At 42.4% G+C, this 15,842-nt stretch overlaps 2 protein-coding genes across 2 annotated transcripts in view; both read left to right on the top strand.

The window, feature by feature from the left end:
- Positions 1–15,842, top strand: part of LOC141129287 (beta-1,3-galactosyltransferase 5-like) — a 64,636-nt gene that overhangs the window by 21,639 nt on the left and 27,155 nt on the right. The window lies entirely within an intron of this gene.
- Positions 1,396–15,842, top strand: part of IGSF5 (immunoglobulin superfamily member 5) — a 188,798-nt gene continuing 174,351 nt past the window's right edge. Inside the window, exon 1 of the mRNA XM_073617231.1 lies at positions 1,396–1,813. The gene's annotated coding sequence lies outside the window, so the exon portion shown is untranslated. The remainder of the gene's footprint in view (positions 1,814–15,842) is intronic.

Raw genomic sequence — 15,842 nt, 5'->3', positions numbered from 1 at the left:
GGTTTTTTTTTGTATTTTTCAGTTTGTTTATGCCCTTCCAAAAAATGTTGAGCAACAGCCACCACTGAGTAAAATGTTACTATCGTAACATTATATTTCTCTGGTCAAAGAAAAAATATTTATACACTATATTATATAAATAAATAATAAAATAAGAAAAATTAGATTTTTTCGTACTGTCACCAGTCAGTCCCCCTGATCACCACCACACCCATTAAATGATTGCACTGTACTACACTGGTGACAGTACTGAAAAAAAAATTAAATGAATAATTTTTTCATTTTCCAAAATCTTATGACAAAAAATTACAACTTCAATGACATGGCTCTTTACCCATGTGATCAGCTGTGTCCAATCACAGCTGATCACATGTAAACAAGGAAATGCCGGTTATCCACTCTCCTCGCCCCACACTGACAGAGTGTGAGGAGAGGAGATCCGATCAGTGGCATTTCCTCACAGGGGAAACCTGTACAGATAATCAGGGCACTGATCATCAGTACAGCCCCAACAGTGCCCAGCAGTAACGCCAGTCAGTGCCCATCTGTGATGCCAATATGTGCCCATCAGTAATGCCAATTTGTGTCCATGAGTGATGCCAATCTGTGCCCATCAGTGATGTAAGTCAGAGCTGCCTTTCAGTGCCCATCAGTGCCTGCTCATCAGTGCCGCCAATCAGTGTGCATCGGTGCTGCCTATCCATGCCACATATCATTGCCCATAGGTGCCCCCTATCAGTGCCACCTCTCAGTGCCGCCTATCAGTGCTCATCAGTTCTGCATATCAGTGCCTCCTATCAGTGCTCATCAGTGTTGCATATTAGTAACTCCTTATCAGTGCCACCTCATCAGTACCCTTTATTGCCGTCTCATCAGTGCCCATCAGTGCTGCATATTAGTAACTCATTATCAGTGCCACCTCTTCAGTACCCGTTAGTGCTGATTCATCAGTGCCCATCAGTGCAACCTCATCAGCGCACATCGGTGAAGGAGAAAAATGACTTATTTACAAAATGTTCTGACAGAAAAACATTTTTTTTTTTTCCAAAATTTTCGGTCTATTAATTTTTTCCTCAGATGCACTCTCGCTCATATAACTGGAGGTTCCACGCTTGTACTTGTCTCTGCTTGTGAGTTTATGCTGATTTCTTAATAACTGTAATTTGGGATGTACTTCACTATGTTGATTCTCTTTGTTTTATGTGTGAGAAGCATTGTGAGTGAGAGTGAGAGACATCCTTCACTGGAGATATCCTTCACTGGAGACATCCTTCACTGGAGACATCCTTCACTGGAGATATCCTTCACTGGAGACATCCTTCACTGGAGACATCCTTCACTGGAGATATCCTTCACTGGAGATATCCTTCACTGGAGACATCCTTCACTGGAGATATCCTTCACTGGAGATATCCTTCACTGGAGACATCCTTCACTGGAGATATCCTTCACTGGAGACATCCTTCACTGGAGATATCCTTCACTGGAGATATCCTTCACTGCTGGAGACATCCATCACTGGAGACATCCTTCACTGGAGACATCCTTCACTGGAGACATCCTTCACTGGAGATATCCTTCACTGGAGACATCCTTCACTGGTGACATCCATCACTGGAGACATCCTTCACTGGAGACATCCTTCACTGGAGACATCCTTCACTGGAGACCCAAGCAGGGCTTCCTAGAAGTTATTGTGTACTATGCCGTTAATGCCACTGGTGATTGAATACTGAAGCCATTCATCTATTTGGGATCTGGGCTTTGTCTCTCAAGCTCTGTCAGAATTGCATTTTTGAGATCTGCATCTCCGGTAAGCAGCTTTTTTTATTAATGGTAGCTGGTGCACAAGAAAGGCTTTTATTCACAAAGATATAATGGGGTTGATTTAATAAAACCGGAGAGTGCTAAATCTGGTGTAGCTGTGCATGGTAACCAATCAGCTTGTTCAATTAAGCTTTGACAATAAAACCTGAAAGCTGATTGGTTTCTATGCAGAGCTACACCAGATTTTGCACACTCCAGTTTTGATAAATCAACACCAATTCAGTATATTCACTTCTTGATGGACTCTCACTTTTTGGGACTTTTTATTCAGAATTTTTAATATGTTATTGCTACATAAATAATGATTTGTATGGCCTATATAATTGTAATTGTTTATGGAACAGTACAACACCTTTTTGGTTTATTTAAATCAACCCCTAAGTGTCGTTTGTTCTCGGGGGCATAAGGTAATTGGGAAAGGGTTGTAGCTATCGGAGGAGTAAAGATGACCACTCCACCAATCATGTAGCACAAGCACAATTGCACCAAAGGGGTTGATTTACTAAAGGCAAATACACTATGCACTGTGCAAAGTGCAGTTGCTCCAAAGCTTAAATCGGAGTTCCGCCAAAAAATGGAACTTCCGCTTTAAGGGAGGTGACCCCCTGACATGCCACATTTGGCATGTCATTTTTTTTTAAGGGGGGAGCGGATACCCTCTTTCCAGAGGGTCCCAGCTCCCACTTCCTCCCGGTGCACCGCGGCACCGGAAGGAAGATCACCTCTCCCCCCTCCCTCTCGGCAATCATCTGGGACACGTCACAGATCCCAGATGATTGCCCAGCCAGTCACGGTGCGCAGCACAGCTCGCGCATGCGCAGTGGGTGCCCGGCTGTGAAGCCACAGCCGGGTGCCCACAGTTACAATGCCGGTGCCACAGAGAGGAGGGAGAGACAAGCGGGGCTTCGTTCCCCCACACCACTGGACCCTGGGACAGGTAAGTGTCTGATTATTAAAAGTCAGCAGCTGCAGTATTTGTACCTGCTGACTTTTATTTTTTTTTTTTTAAGCAGAACTCCAATTTAATAAATGAGCAGAAGCTCTGCTGACTTCCATTATCCAATCACGTGCAAACAAAGATACAGTTTTTTATATTTTATTCTCCTTGCACGTGATTGGGTATTCTTTACCAAGTGAAGATTTACCTAATTTACTAAGCTCGGGTGCAACTACACTTGCAGAGTGCAACTGCATCTTGCAAAGTGCATAGTCTATTTGCCTTTAGTAAATCAACCCCTTACACTGTTGATTTGTTGGAACGATATATATTTTATGTAAGTGTATATTGGACACAGCTTCAAAAATAAAACACCATAGTCATTGATGTCCAAAAATATATAAATACCAACAAAAAATCCCCTTTTGGCTGAGCTGAGATGTTACCAACAATCACTCGATTCTACCAAAACCACAAACGTATTTATGCCCGAAGCCAATACTGCCCCCAACCGCTTTTTCTGGTTCAAGAGCTTACCAGTGCTTCAGCCGTTCCAAAACCTGCAATAAATGTTAAAAACATAAATGAAATATCTAAAAAAGACAACACTTTTCATTCCCTTGTTGTTAGTGGGACTGATAAGCTGACCAGTTTTTGCACTGCTTCTAGCCCTCATCAATAACCTCCAAGCTGGACCCACTCCGTCAGACTTTTTACTGCTATCTCAGTCAGCCAAGGGACACCGCTTGCTGTGACAATGATACCAACTACAGGTGAAAGATGCACACAGTGCACCTACAAGGAAAAAGCAAAAAACAAACAAACAAAAAAAAAACACAAGAGCATACAAACAAAAAGGAAATCAGAATACAAACAGAAAACTATTTTTTTTCCATCAAAATAAAATACATTCCAGCAGAAAAACATGTACTGTACACATACAAAAGCAAATGATACATTTTGCTTGCTGCTCGAACGAGAAACTGATGTAATTTCTGTTGGCTTTCAGTAAGATCACAGCTTTGAACCGCCCCCTGCCTTTCTCTATAGCAGGGGTCTCAAACTGGCGACCCTCCAGCTGTTGCAAAACTACAAGTCCCATCATGCCTCTGCCTGTGGGAGTCATACTTGTAACTGTCAGCCTTGCAATGCCTGATGGGACTTGTAGTTTTGCAACAGCTGGAGGGCCAGAAGTTTGAGACCCCTGGTCTATAGGATGCAATGGTCAAGGGACTATCCCTGATTTGGAGCAATGTCCCTCTGTCCCTCTTTCCTCCTCATTTGTCCCTCATTTTGGTCTGATCTATATACAGTATCTCACAAAAGTGAGTACAGCCCTCACATTTTTGTAAATATTTTCTTCTATCATAGGCGTGCGCAGGGGGTGTGCCGGGTGTGCCTGGGCACACCCTAATCACCCTTTGCAGCGCAGAATCCCCCTGCTGATATTTCACCAAAGCTTCTAAAAAATTGTAAAAAATAATAAAAAATATAAATAAAATTGTAAAAAATAATACATAAACAAAATAATAAAAATAAAAACAACTGACACTGTCCACTGACACCATATATATATATATATATATATATATATATATTTGTGTGTTTGCGTTTTGGGGTGCACACCCTAATGCAATAGGCTGCGCACACCTATGTCTTCTATCTTTTCATGTGACAACACTGAAGAAATGACACTTTGCTACAATGTAAAGTAGTGAGTGTACAGCTTGTATAACAGTGTTAATTTGCTGTCCCCTCAAAATAACTCAACACACAGCCATTAATGTCTAAACCTCTTGCAACAAAAGTGAGTACACCCATAAGTGAAAATGTCCAAATTGGGCCCAAAGTGTCAATATTTTGTGTGGCCACCATTATTTTCCAGCACTGCCTTAACCCTCTTGGGCATGGAGTTCACCAGAGCTTCACAGGTTGCCACTGGAGTCCTCTTCCATTCCCCCATGACGACATCACGGAGCTGGTGGATGTTAGAGACCTTGCGCTCCTCCACCTTCTGTTTGAGGATGCCCCACAGATGCTCAATAGGGTTTGGGTCTGAAGACATGCTTGGCCAGTCCATCACCTTTACCCTTATCTTCCTTAGCAAGGCAGCCATTGTCTTGGTGGTGTGTTTGGGGTCGTTATCATGTTGGAATACTGCCCTGAAGCCCAGTCTCCGAAGGTAGGGAATCATAGCTCTGCCTTATGATGTCACAGTACATGTTGGCATTCATGGTTTCCTCAATGAACTGTAGCTCCCCAGTGCTGGCAGCACTCATGCAGCCCCAGATCATGACACTCCCACCACCATGCTTGACAGTAGGCAAGACACACTTGTCTTTGTACTCCTCACCTGGTTTCCGCCATACACGCTTGACACCATCTGAACCAAATAAGTTTATCTTGGTCTCATCAGACCACAGGACATGGTTCCAGTAATCCATGTCCATAGTTTGCTTGTCTTCAGCAAACTGCAGGCTTTATTGTGCATCATCTTTAGAAGAGGCTTCCTTCTGGGACGTCAACCATGCAGACCAATTTTATGCAGTGTGCGGCGTATGGTCTGGCCACTGACAGACTGACCCCCCCACCCCTTCAACCTCTGCAGCAATGCTGGCAGTACCCATACGTCTATTTCCCAATGACAACCTCTGGATATGACGCTGAGCACATCCACTCAACTTCTTTGGTCGATCATGGGGAGGCCTGTTCTGAGTGGAACCTGTCCTGTTAAACCACTGGATGCTCTTTGCCACTGTGCTGCAGCTCAGTTTCAGGGTCTTGGTAATTTTCTTATAGCCTAGGCCATCTTTATGTAGAGCAGCAATTCTTTTTTTTTCAGATCCTCAGAGAGTTCTTTGCCATGAGTTGCCATGTTGCACTTACAGTGACTAGTATGAGAAAGTGAGAGCGATAACACCAAATTTAACACACCTACTAGCCATTTGCACCTGAGAACTAGCGAGTCACATGACACTGGGGAGGGAAAATGGCTAATTGGGCCCAATTTGGACATTTTCACTTAGGGGTGTACTCACTTTTGTTGCCAGCGGTTTAGACATTAATGGCTGTGTGTTGAGTTATTTTGAGGGGACAGCAAATTTACACTGTTATACTAGCTGTACACTCACTACTTTACATTATAGCAAAGTGTCATTTCTTCAGTGTTGTCACATGAAAAGATAGAATAAAATATTTACAAAAATGTGAGGTGTGTACTCACTTTTGTGAGATACTGTAGTTGTATATAAAATGCACTTTTTATCTTTCAAAAAGTGTTTCCCAGTGCTAAACTCTTCATCCAAATTCTAAATTGCTGCATTTGTCAATTTTAAAAGCCAATATAAAGGAATATTGGTGGATTTAATTAACCCTTTTTTTGGCATATGTCCCCTTTAAGGGGCGTGACAGGGGTGTGTCCTATGCCCACATAGATTTTCTAGTAGGTGTCCCTCATTCCCATCTCAAAATGTTGGGAGGTGTGCATCAGGTCACACTGTGCTTAAAGTGGTTGTAAACCCTTACAGACCACTTTTACCTACAGGTAAGCCTTACCTGTAGGTGCAAGAAATATCTCCTAAACCTACACGGTTTAGGAGATATTTGCAAAAGACAGGCACCGATGTCTAAGGTGCATGCGCCGTAGAAAACGGCGCGCAGGCGCACTGAGCATACCGTTTCTGACGGCGATCATGTCATTAGTAGCGGCTCCCGTGTGCATGGGCGGGAGTTGCGTCATCGCGGCTACGGCCAATCACAGCGCCGGAGTCGCGATACCCGGAAGGAAGATGGACGCTTCGTGGAAGAGGGGACAGCGGTGACATCGCAGGTTCCTGTGTCAGGTAAGTAACACATAATGGGCTACTATGCAATGCATAGTAGCCCATTATGCTTTACCTTTGCAGGGAAACAAAGAGGAAGGGTTTACTTCCTCTTTAAAGGCATAAGGTGATCCTTTACTGAGCTATTGTGCCACCATCTTGTCTGTGTCTGAATGTACAGAACCTTGTTCAGTAAAGCAACATAAACAATATTTACCGGTATGGACTAGGGTTGCCACCTTATCCCTTTAAAACCGAACACACATTAATTACACAGGTTCTGAGGCTGATTAAGGTGTTAATTAAACTCACTTGGTTCTTTATCTGCATTAAATCAGCCCCAGAACCTGTGTAATTCATATGTGTTCAGGTTTAGAGGGATGAGGTGGCAACCCTTGTATGGACATTGCTTTAATCCCAACTAGCGGGAACTTCCCCTGGATCTTTCCTGTGCGGGGATGTGGAGTCCCTACTAGTGGGCTCAGGGTCTGATAAGCTACAGGATCCTGGTCAAGCCAGGCTAAGTTTCCCTTAACCAATTGCCGACCACACATTGTAGCTTTACTGCTGCACAAAATAATGTGTATATATACGTGATTCTGCTTTTCTGGGTAGGGACCGCGTGCGACGCATGCTGTGCTGTGCTTAATGGATGGCCGCCGGCACCCGCTGATCAGCGAGGAGAAAGACAGGACAGAGCTCTGTCAATGTAAACATTACAGAGCTCTGTCCTGTCAGTGAAGGATATAGCGGCTTTTGTTTCCCTGCAAAGCAGGGGGAAAAAAAACAACATGCCCCTTAGTGAAAGCAACTCAAAGTACACATATACATGGGTTAGGCACACTTTGATCACCCTGGATGTTTAACTCCTTCCCAGCCAGTGTCATTAGTACAGTAACAGTGCACATTTTTAGCACTGATCACTGTATTAGTGTCACTGGTTCCCACACAGTGTCAAAATTGTCAGTTAGTGTCAGATTGCCCACCATACTATCGTAGTCCCACTATAAGTCGCTGATCACCACCATTACTAGTATAAAATAAATAAGTAAAGCCATAAATAAACAAACATTCAATTATATATCCCGTAGTTTGTAGACGCTATAACTTTTGCGCAAACCAATTAATATACACTTATTGGGATGATGTTTTACCAAAAACATGTAGCAGAATACATATTGGCATACATTTATAAAGGAATTCGATTTTTTCCATTTTTTATTGGATATGTTTTATAGTAGAAAGTAAAAAATATTGTTTTTTTTAGAGAAAAATTGGTCCTTTTTATTTATAGCTCAAAAAAACAAAACACAGAGGTGATCAAATACCACCAAAAGAAAGCTCTATCTGGGGGAAAACAATTATATAAATTTTGTTTGGGTATAGTGTTGCATGTCCATACAATTACCTGTTAAAGCAATGCTGTGCCGTATACCAAAAAATGGCCCGGTCATGAAGGGGGGGAATATTCCAGTGATCAAGTGGTTAAAGTGATTCTAAAGGTTATAATTTAAAAAAAAAAATTTACAAACCTGTTATACTTGCCTGCTCTGTGCAATGGTTTTTCACTGAGCAGCCCCGATCCTCTTCTTTTGGGTCCCCCACCAGCAGTCCTAGCTCCTCCCCCCTGCTGTGTGCCCCCAGTAACAAGCCTCTTGCTATGGGGGCACTCGAGCATTCACACACAGAGCATGGCTCAGCCCCACTCCCCCGGTCTCTCCTCATTGGCTTACTGGCTGTGATCAACAGCAGCAGGAGCCAATGGCTCCCACTGCTGTGAGAGCCAATGAGGAGAGAGAGACCCAGGAGAGCCACTGCTCTCATGCACATCGCTAGATCGAGATGGGGCTCAGGTAAGTATAAGGGGGGCTGGGGGGAGGGGGGAGCTGAACCCAGGAAGTTTTTTTACCTTAAAGTATAACTAAAGGCAACACTTTTTTTTAGTTTTGGATAGAGAGGAAAGGTCAGTTTTTATTGCTGTCTGTGCCCCCATTAATCACTTAGGGACCGTAAGGATTTACCTTATTTTTTGCTCCATAAGACACATCTAGGTTTTAGAGGAGGAAAACAAGAAAAAAATATTCTAAACCAAATGGTGTACTAAAATATTTACCAGTGCCCATGAAATGCAGCCTGACCTGTGTCAAAGAAATACAGCCTAACCATTGCCATTAATGCAGCCTGACTATTGCCATTAATGCAGCCTGACCTGTGCCATCGCTCGGGCTGCTCTGTCTTCTATGTCAGCAGGGGTCAGGTCCAGCCGGGAGATCGCCTGGTGCTCGCGTGGGCCTGGGATGGCTCTCCTGCCTCTCTTCCGTACTAGCATGGCAACGGTGACAGGGGGAGGTGGTGCCGGCAGCGGTGGGGGGTGGTGCCTGTCCTATATTCGCATAATAAGACGCAGAGACATTTTCCCCTATATTTTTTGGGGAAAAAAGTGCATCTTATGGTCCGAAAAATACGGTGCCCACTTCCTGACCAGGTCATTTTTTGCGATACGGCATTGCGTTACTTTAACTGACAATTGAACAGTCGTGCAACGCTTTACCCAAATAAAATTGATGTCTTTTTTTCCCACAAATAGAGCTTTCTTTTGGTGGTATTTGTTCACTTCTGCGTTTTTTATTTTTTTCACTATAAACAAAAAAAGACAAAAAAGACAAAGTCAATTTTACATACCCAATAAAAAAATGTTAAAAATTGAATTTCTTCATAAATTTAGGCAAATATGTATTCTGCTACATATTTTTGGTAAAAAAAACCCATTAAATGTACATTGATTGGTTTGCGCAAAAGTTATAGCATCTAAAAAAAAGGGGATAGATTTATGGCATTTTTATTATAATTTTTTTTACTAGTAATGGCAGTGATCAGTGATTTTCAGCGGGACTGCGACATTGCGGTGGACAGATCGGACACCTAGCTGACATTTTTGACACTTTTTTGGGAACCAGTTAAATTATTACAGTGATCGGTGCTAAAAATATGCACTGACATTGTACTAATGACACTGGCAGGGAAGGGGTTAACATCAGGGGCGATCAAAGGGTTAACTGTGTTCTCTCAGTGTGTTTCTAACTGTGTGGGGGGGATGGACTGCCTGGGACATCACACAGATTCGTCTTCCTGCATAGCAGGAAGACAAGAACCTGTGTCATCCTGTCAGAATGGAAATCTGCCTTGTTTACTTCGGCAGATCCCCAATCTGTCTCTACGGGGAACGATCGTGGGTGGCCGGTGGACATCAAGTCTGCCGGACCCACTGATTGGCTCCCCGACTAGCCAATCCACGGTGCGTGCACGCCCACAGAACTTCGTGGACACGCAGGACCTACGGCGATTCGCGTATCTGAGCCAATTTGCTGCAGTATAACTGCGGCGGCTGGTCGACAAGAGGTTAAAGAGATTCACCCTCTCTTTTTGTCCTGTTTAGCATTATTATTGAGAGTCAAAGTAAAAGAAAATCCCAAATTATAACCCCAGTTATAACCCTCCCTTGATCTAAAATGAACAAAAAAAGAAAAGTTTTGCCTATAGTTCTACTTTAATGCATAGAACGCATTAAGGTAAAAAACCTTCTGCTTTAGAATCACTTTAAAGTGTTTGTAAACGATCACCTTGTAAAACAACCCATTCAGTTTAAAATAGAAATGAAAGGCAATCTGGAGGTCCCTTGTTAAAGGGGGCTTCCAGATTCCGATAAGCCCCCCGCTCGCATACCCCTACAACCACCAGGCAAGGGTTGTGGGGATGAGGTCCTTGTCCCCATCAACATGGGGCAAGGTGCTTTGGGGGGCTAGTCCAAAGCACCCTCCCCATGTTGAGGGCATGTGGCCTGGTACGGCTCAGGAGGGGGGTGCTCTCTCGTCCCCCCTCTTTATCTATGGCCTGCCAGGTTGATTGCTCAGATAAGGGTCTGGTATGGATTTTGGGGGGACCCCTATGCCATTTTTTTTCATTTTTTCATTTTGGCACAGGGTTCCCCTTAAAATCCATACCAGACCTCAAGGGTCTGGTATGGATTTTTGGGGGGACCCTTACACCATTTTTTAAAAAATTTGGCGCAGGGTTCCCCTTAATTTCCATACAAGACCTGAAGGGCCTGGTATGGATTTTGGGGGGACCCCAACGCAATTTTTTTAAAAATTTTGGTTCAGGGTTCCCCTTAATATTCATACCAGAGGGCCTGGTAATGGACTGGGGGGGGAACCATGCCGTTTTTGGCAATGAGTTTTTCTATGTTGCCGAGACCCGACAATTCATTACAGCCGTGACAAGTTTTGAATTACTTTTTTCCTTTAGAAATTTCATTTTGCTGTGGTACTGTTCTAAACACGGGAAAACTGTGCCACTTTACAGGCATACTATAGACACCCCCCAGGCATGATATTTAAAGGAATATTTAATTTTTATTGTTTCACTTTAAGCATTATTAAAATCACTGCCCCTGAAAAAACTGCCATTTTTAAACCTTTTTTTTTGCATTGATACATGTCCCCTGGGGCAGCACCCGGGTCCCCAAACACTTTTTATGACAATAACTTGCAAATAAGCCTTTAAAATGAGCACTTTTGGTTTTTCATGTTAGTGTCCCATAGACTTTAACGGTGTTCCGCGGCTTTCGAATTTGCCGCGAACACCATATAATATTCATTGTTCGCTGAACATCCGAACAACCGAACTTATGCTCGGGCCAAACCGTTCGCCCATCCCTAGTGCCTACCATGATTTTCCAGGAGCCTGATGGTGACTACCAGGGGTAGGGATGGCTGACATACATTCTCAGGGTGCAGGTTTGTGGGCATGGTGGGTGATGAACAAGAGTTTGGCGACAGTCACTTTTATGCTTTAAACAATAGAGAAGTTTATTTCTCAGAACAGGAAAAATGTGGGAGAGTGGGGACTAGGGCACAGGACATCCTTAATAACGTTGAGCAACAGGCAGATGGGCAGACTCCCTAGACAAAAATAGGTGAGGTAATATAGACAGCAGTACAGGAATAAGAGCCTTTAAGCTGAACCAGCACATCTGTACTTTGTAGGATAGGATGTCTCACTGCTTCATCTCATAATCCCTTTGGATGAGTTCTCTCTTGAAGCTCTCCTAGCCACCTCATGGGTCCGTGAACAGTCACCTCTGGTACTTCTTTCGAACTCCATCCCTCTAGAATTATGGATCTTTGGCAGGCTTTCCTCTGCATAATCTTGAACACCTGGAAAGGCCTCAAATAGGCCTAGCAGGCGGCAGCCACCTGGATAGGCCTCAGGTTTCAGGCCTAGCAGTCAGGAACTGTACACACATCCACCCAGGCCAAAGCCCTGAGTGGGAAGAACTGACTTGGTCACCTGACTTAGTTTCATTAAATAGCTTTTCCCAGCATGCAACACAGAAAATATGATTGGCTGAGAAAAGTATGTTTATCCATAACTTGCATATACTGTAGCCCATGACCGTTGTATAACAGATGATCCATACTTCCAACATACATGCCAGACCAATCCACATTCCAATTCCCCTTACCCTCCCCTTTTAATGGAGACCACACCAAGTTGGAGTAAATATTGGCCGTAGCAGCCTCTTTATTAACAACTCAACTTAAAATTAACATAACTGTATAAAACATCTGTTAAACCACCACCCATCAGTCATTACTCGTGTTGGTCTTTGCAGGAAACCCCAAAATTACCATATGATATTAATAATGCATTGGGGTACCTTTAAACCAAAATAGGCCTCCAGCTGACATACTAGCTCAGAGACAAAACCACTGACTGCAGTGCACTGTTAACCAAATTCCAGCTAAACCGCCGTTAACTTTAATACCACCAGTATTATACTACCGATGGGTCCCGAACTCTTTCTTATCCAAGGTTTCTTCCTTCATCCACAAAGACCAACACCCGCCAACTACCACAACATCCTTGGACCCACAGTTCTGTGGAAAAAAATTGTAAAAGACAACAACAAGAACAATAATGACAGGGAGGGTGGGTGGGAAGTTCGCTCCTCAAGCTGACACTGAACGCTGGGGAGGGGCCAACTACTATTTTTGCTGCATATGACCCCTCCTCCTCCAGCTGCCCCAATCAGGTACGCTCTAATATCCCTACACTCTGTCCCCTGTTTCCCCTGTCATGCACGCCCTGTGCTATTTTTAGTTTTTGCTTCGGGCTTCTCTTCATACTAATGTCAAAGGCAACAGTGTCACCTACTGGCAAAAGGGAGAGGCCGCAACTGAATGGAATTAAACAGAAGTCATGTAATCACTAAACACCTTTAGCCAGGCTGGCTACCACCCAGCACAACTAAATTTACCTGTATCCCTATTCTAGGGACAAGGGTGCTATCCTCCCCCCTCCAAGGAGACTACGTCCTCGGAATCTGCAAAAAAATTTGCTCTTTTCCTGGCAAAAGGTGAATAGGAAAGGGTAAATGAAAAGTTAAACTTCAAGTACAAATACAGTACGTGTGGCATTCCACATGAAAACAGGTGAAGTATGCACTAAAGCAATGACATTACATAATGAAATTACAACCTAACTGCCTATCTATCTAATATACTGTACGATAAGTAGTAGAAAATACCGGTCTTGAACCAATTTAAGGCCCTATCTCGCCTTAGCTAAGGAAGACGCAATGTACAGAAACACATGTATACATTTGACTATTCAATGTTAGAGAAAATAAGCATTACTGTACAAAATTAGAGGTTCTGTCTTTTCTTAGCCAAGGAAGACGCGAGGGGTACAGGAACACCTGAAAAATAGAAAGACACCCAATATGGAAATACGACTTCCTTACAACATACTATCCTATAGCTCCCATTATAGTAATACCTATCCTAAAGCAACATTTATGTATACATCTGAAATGTTATCTGTCCTCAGCCGAAGAAGACAAATATTATCACTATACATTACACTGAAGAAACTCATATCTACATATATCTATTTAGAACATTGTCTGCTCTCAGCCGAGAAAGACAAGAGTATATCAGGTAAACTCACATTAGTATATTTTTAATATAGTCTACAGTCCTAGCAATTAACTGTACACTGAAATATCAACAGTACAAAGCAGGCCTCCCGAGAGAGTAACACCTCCTTCCAAAAGAGTATATATATATATATATATATATATATATATATATATATATATATATATATATATATACATCCTATCTATATACTTGAAGTACTAGATTCCTAAACATTTTCCCATGAGAATAAAACATTTACTGTTCACTCAGATTGTCCCTTTTGCTGCCATCTAGAGGTAGTAAATCCAGGGCGGGTGCAAGGATTTTTGACACCCTAGGCAAAACATCATTTTGCCGACCCCCTTGGCTCCACCCCTGACTCCACCCCCGTTTGCCCTGCCCATGTACACCCCACCTTTTTAATGACCGCTACTATTTTGCATGCAACACTTTGCTAGACCAGCTAATTTTGGAAATTTTACAGTTTTGCCCCCAAACCAGCTTTTGAATCAAATAATTCAAAACGATAAACCATAAAATAGTAGATTTTATTTGCAAACATTTTCTCATTTGCAAAACATAACATAGCAGCATTGCACATGTATCAACTGGCAACAAGATTTACAAAAATAAGATAGATAAATAACATGACAACCTTATAGAAACATACTATTATAAAACACTATGAGACAGGAGAGATATTATAACATTCTGATATCTCTAACATCTCTCAATAAATTTGGTACAATAAAAAAATAAACTAAAGTACAAAAGAGCAAATTATAAATTAAATTATAGTGCAAAAGAACTTATAACATTGCAAATCTAAAAACAATCAATAATGAAAGTGCCAATCTTTGCTGTTCAAGCATCTTTTAACTAAGACTATTGGGTCTACAAAAAATTGACCTTTCTTGCTTTAGCATTAGCAAACTCCTTCAACAATATTTCAAAGTCAATCGCTTGAGCAATGGCATTCTCAATAGACAGAGTGGCAAGACCCACCAGCCTTTCTTGTGACATTGAAGAACACAGGTCATTTTTAATGATTTTTAATTTTGAGAAGCTTCTTTCACCCGAAGCCACTGTGATGGGGAGTGTCAACAGTATGCGAAGTGCTATAGCCAGAAGCGTCGTTAGGGGGTGGCTATTGGGGCTATAGCCCCGAATCTGGGGCCCATAGCCCCGAGTCTCTTGTCCCAGGGGTCCCTGCCTAACCAGCGGGCCGTGGCCTCTCTGCAGCCTGACCACGCATGTGGGGGGCAGGCTGCATGAGAGAGCCAGGCAAGCCAATGAGAGAAGCGAGCAGGCGGACGAGCAGAGATGACATCATCTCTCTCCGCCCGCCCCCCGTATCACCACTCTCCTGCCCTAACTCGGAACCGGCGTGTCCCATCTGGTCTATCCATTAGCGGAGCTTTCCTCGCATAAACGGTCTCCCGGCAACCCCTGTGTCCTGTGACAGCTGCTTGTGAACCTTCCCTGATGGTTTCTTCAGTGGAGCCTGGCGACTGCTAACAGGTATCCTATCTCACACACACCCAGATTCCCCTGGCAACCCTGGTGTGTGCAGTGTGGCTCTCTGTCTCAGTGGCCAGGAGGCCTACTGAGCCATCCATCTGGAGATCCTAAGTTCTACACACACATAAGAGCAACCTAAATACCTAAATATGATATTGGACTATCTATCATTGTTTTTAATGAAGTGAATTCTCTTCTTCTTTTTTTTTTTTTTTTTTTTTTTTATATATATTTTTTTTATTTATTTGAACTTTGGCTACCTTGCTCTTTCTGCTTGCAGTTCCTGTAAAAGCTCAGTATATGATGTGGACTCTCTGGGACACACTGGGTTGACCGCTTGCAGTGACAAATGCCTTTTTTACACACAGGCTTGCGAACTGTAACATTTCAGTGGTGTTATTCATGGACTTTCAATTTAGATTGATTTAATTTAATTCAGTCTGATTTAATTTTATTTATTTCATTATTTATTTATCTAATTAATTGTCATTAATTCAATTCAATTTAATTGATTTATTGTATATTATTTGTTTTATTTTTTTGTTTTTTTTTTTATAATAAATAAAATATTTTTTAAATATTTTTTTTATTTATTTAAAAAATGTTCTCCTTTTTCATTTGTGAAAGTTTTTCGCTGGCTGAGAAGTAACTTTAACTGTAGTTTTGTTAGCAGTGGGCCTGCCATGATCTCCAAATTGTAACCTTATCGTTTATTTAATATTACAATGTAACAATAGAAATAATGCACTTCAA

Source organism: Aquarana catesbeiana, linkage group LG02 (assembly GCF_042186555.1).
Source record: "Aquarana catesbeiana isolate 2022-GZ linkage group LG02, ASM4218655v1, whole genome shotgun sequence".
Classification (NCBI taxonomy): domain Eukaryota; kingdom Metazoa; phylum Chordata; class Amphibia; order Anura; family Ranidae; genus Aquarana; species Aquarana catesbeiana.
Note: the sequence above shows the minus strand (reverse complement) of the source record. Positions and strands in the feature narration are given on the sequence as shown.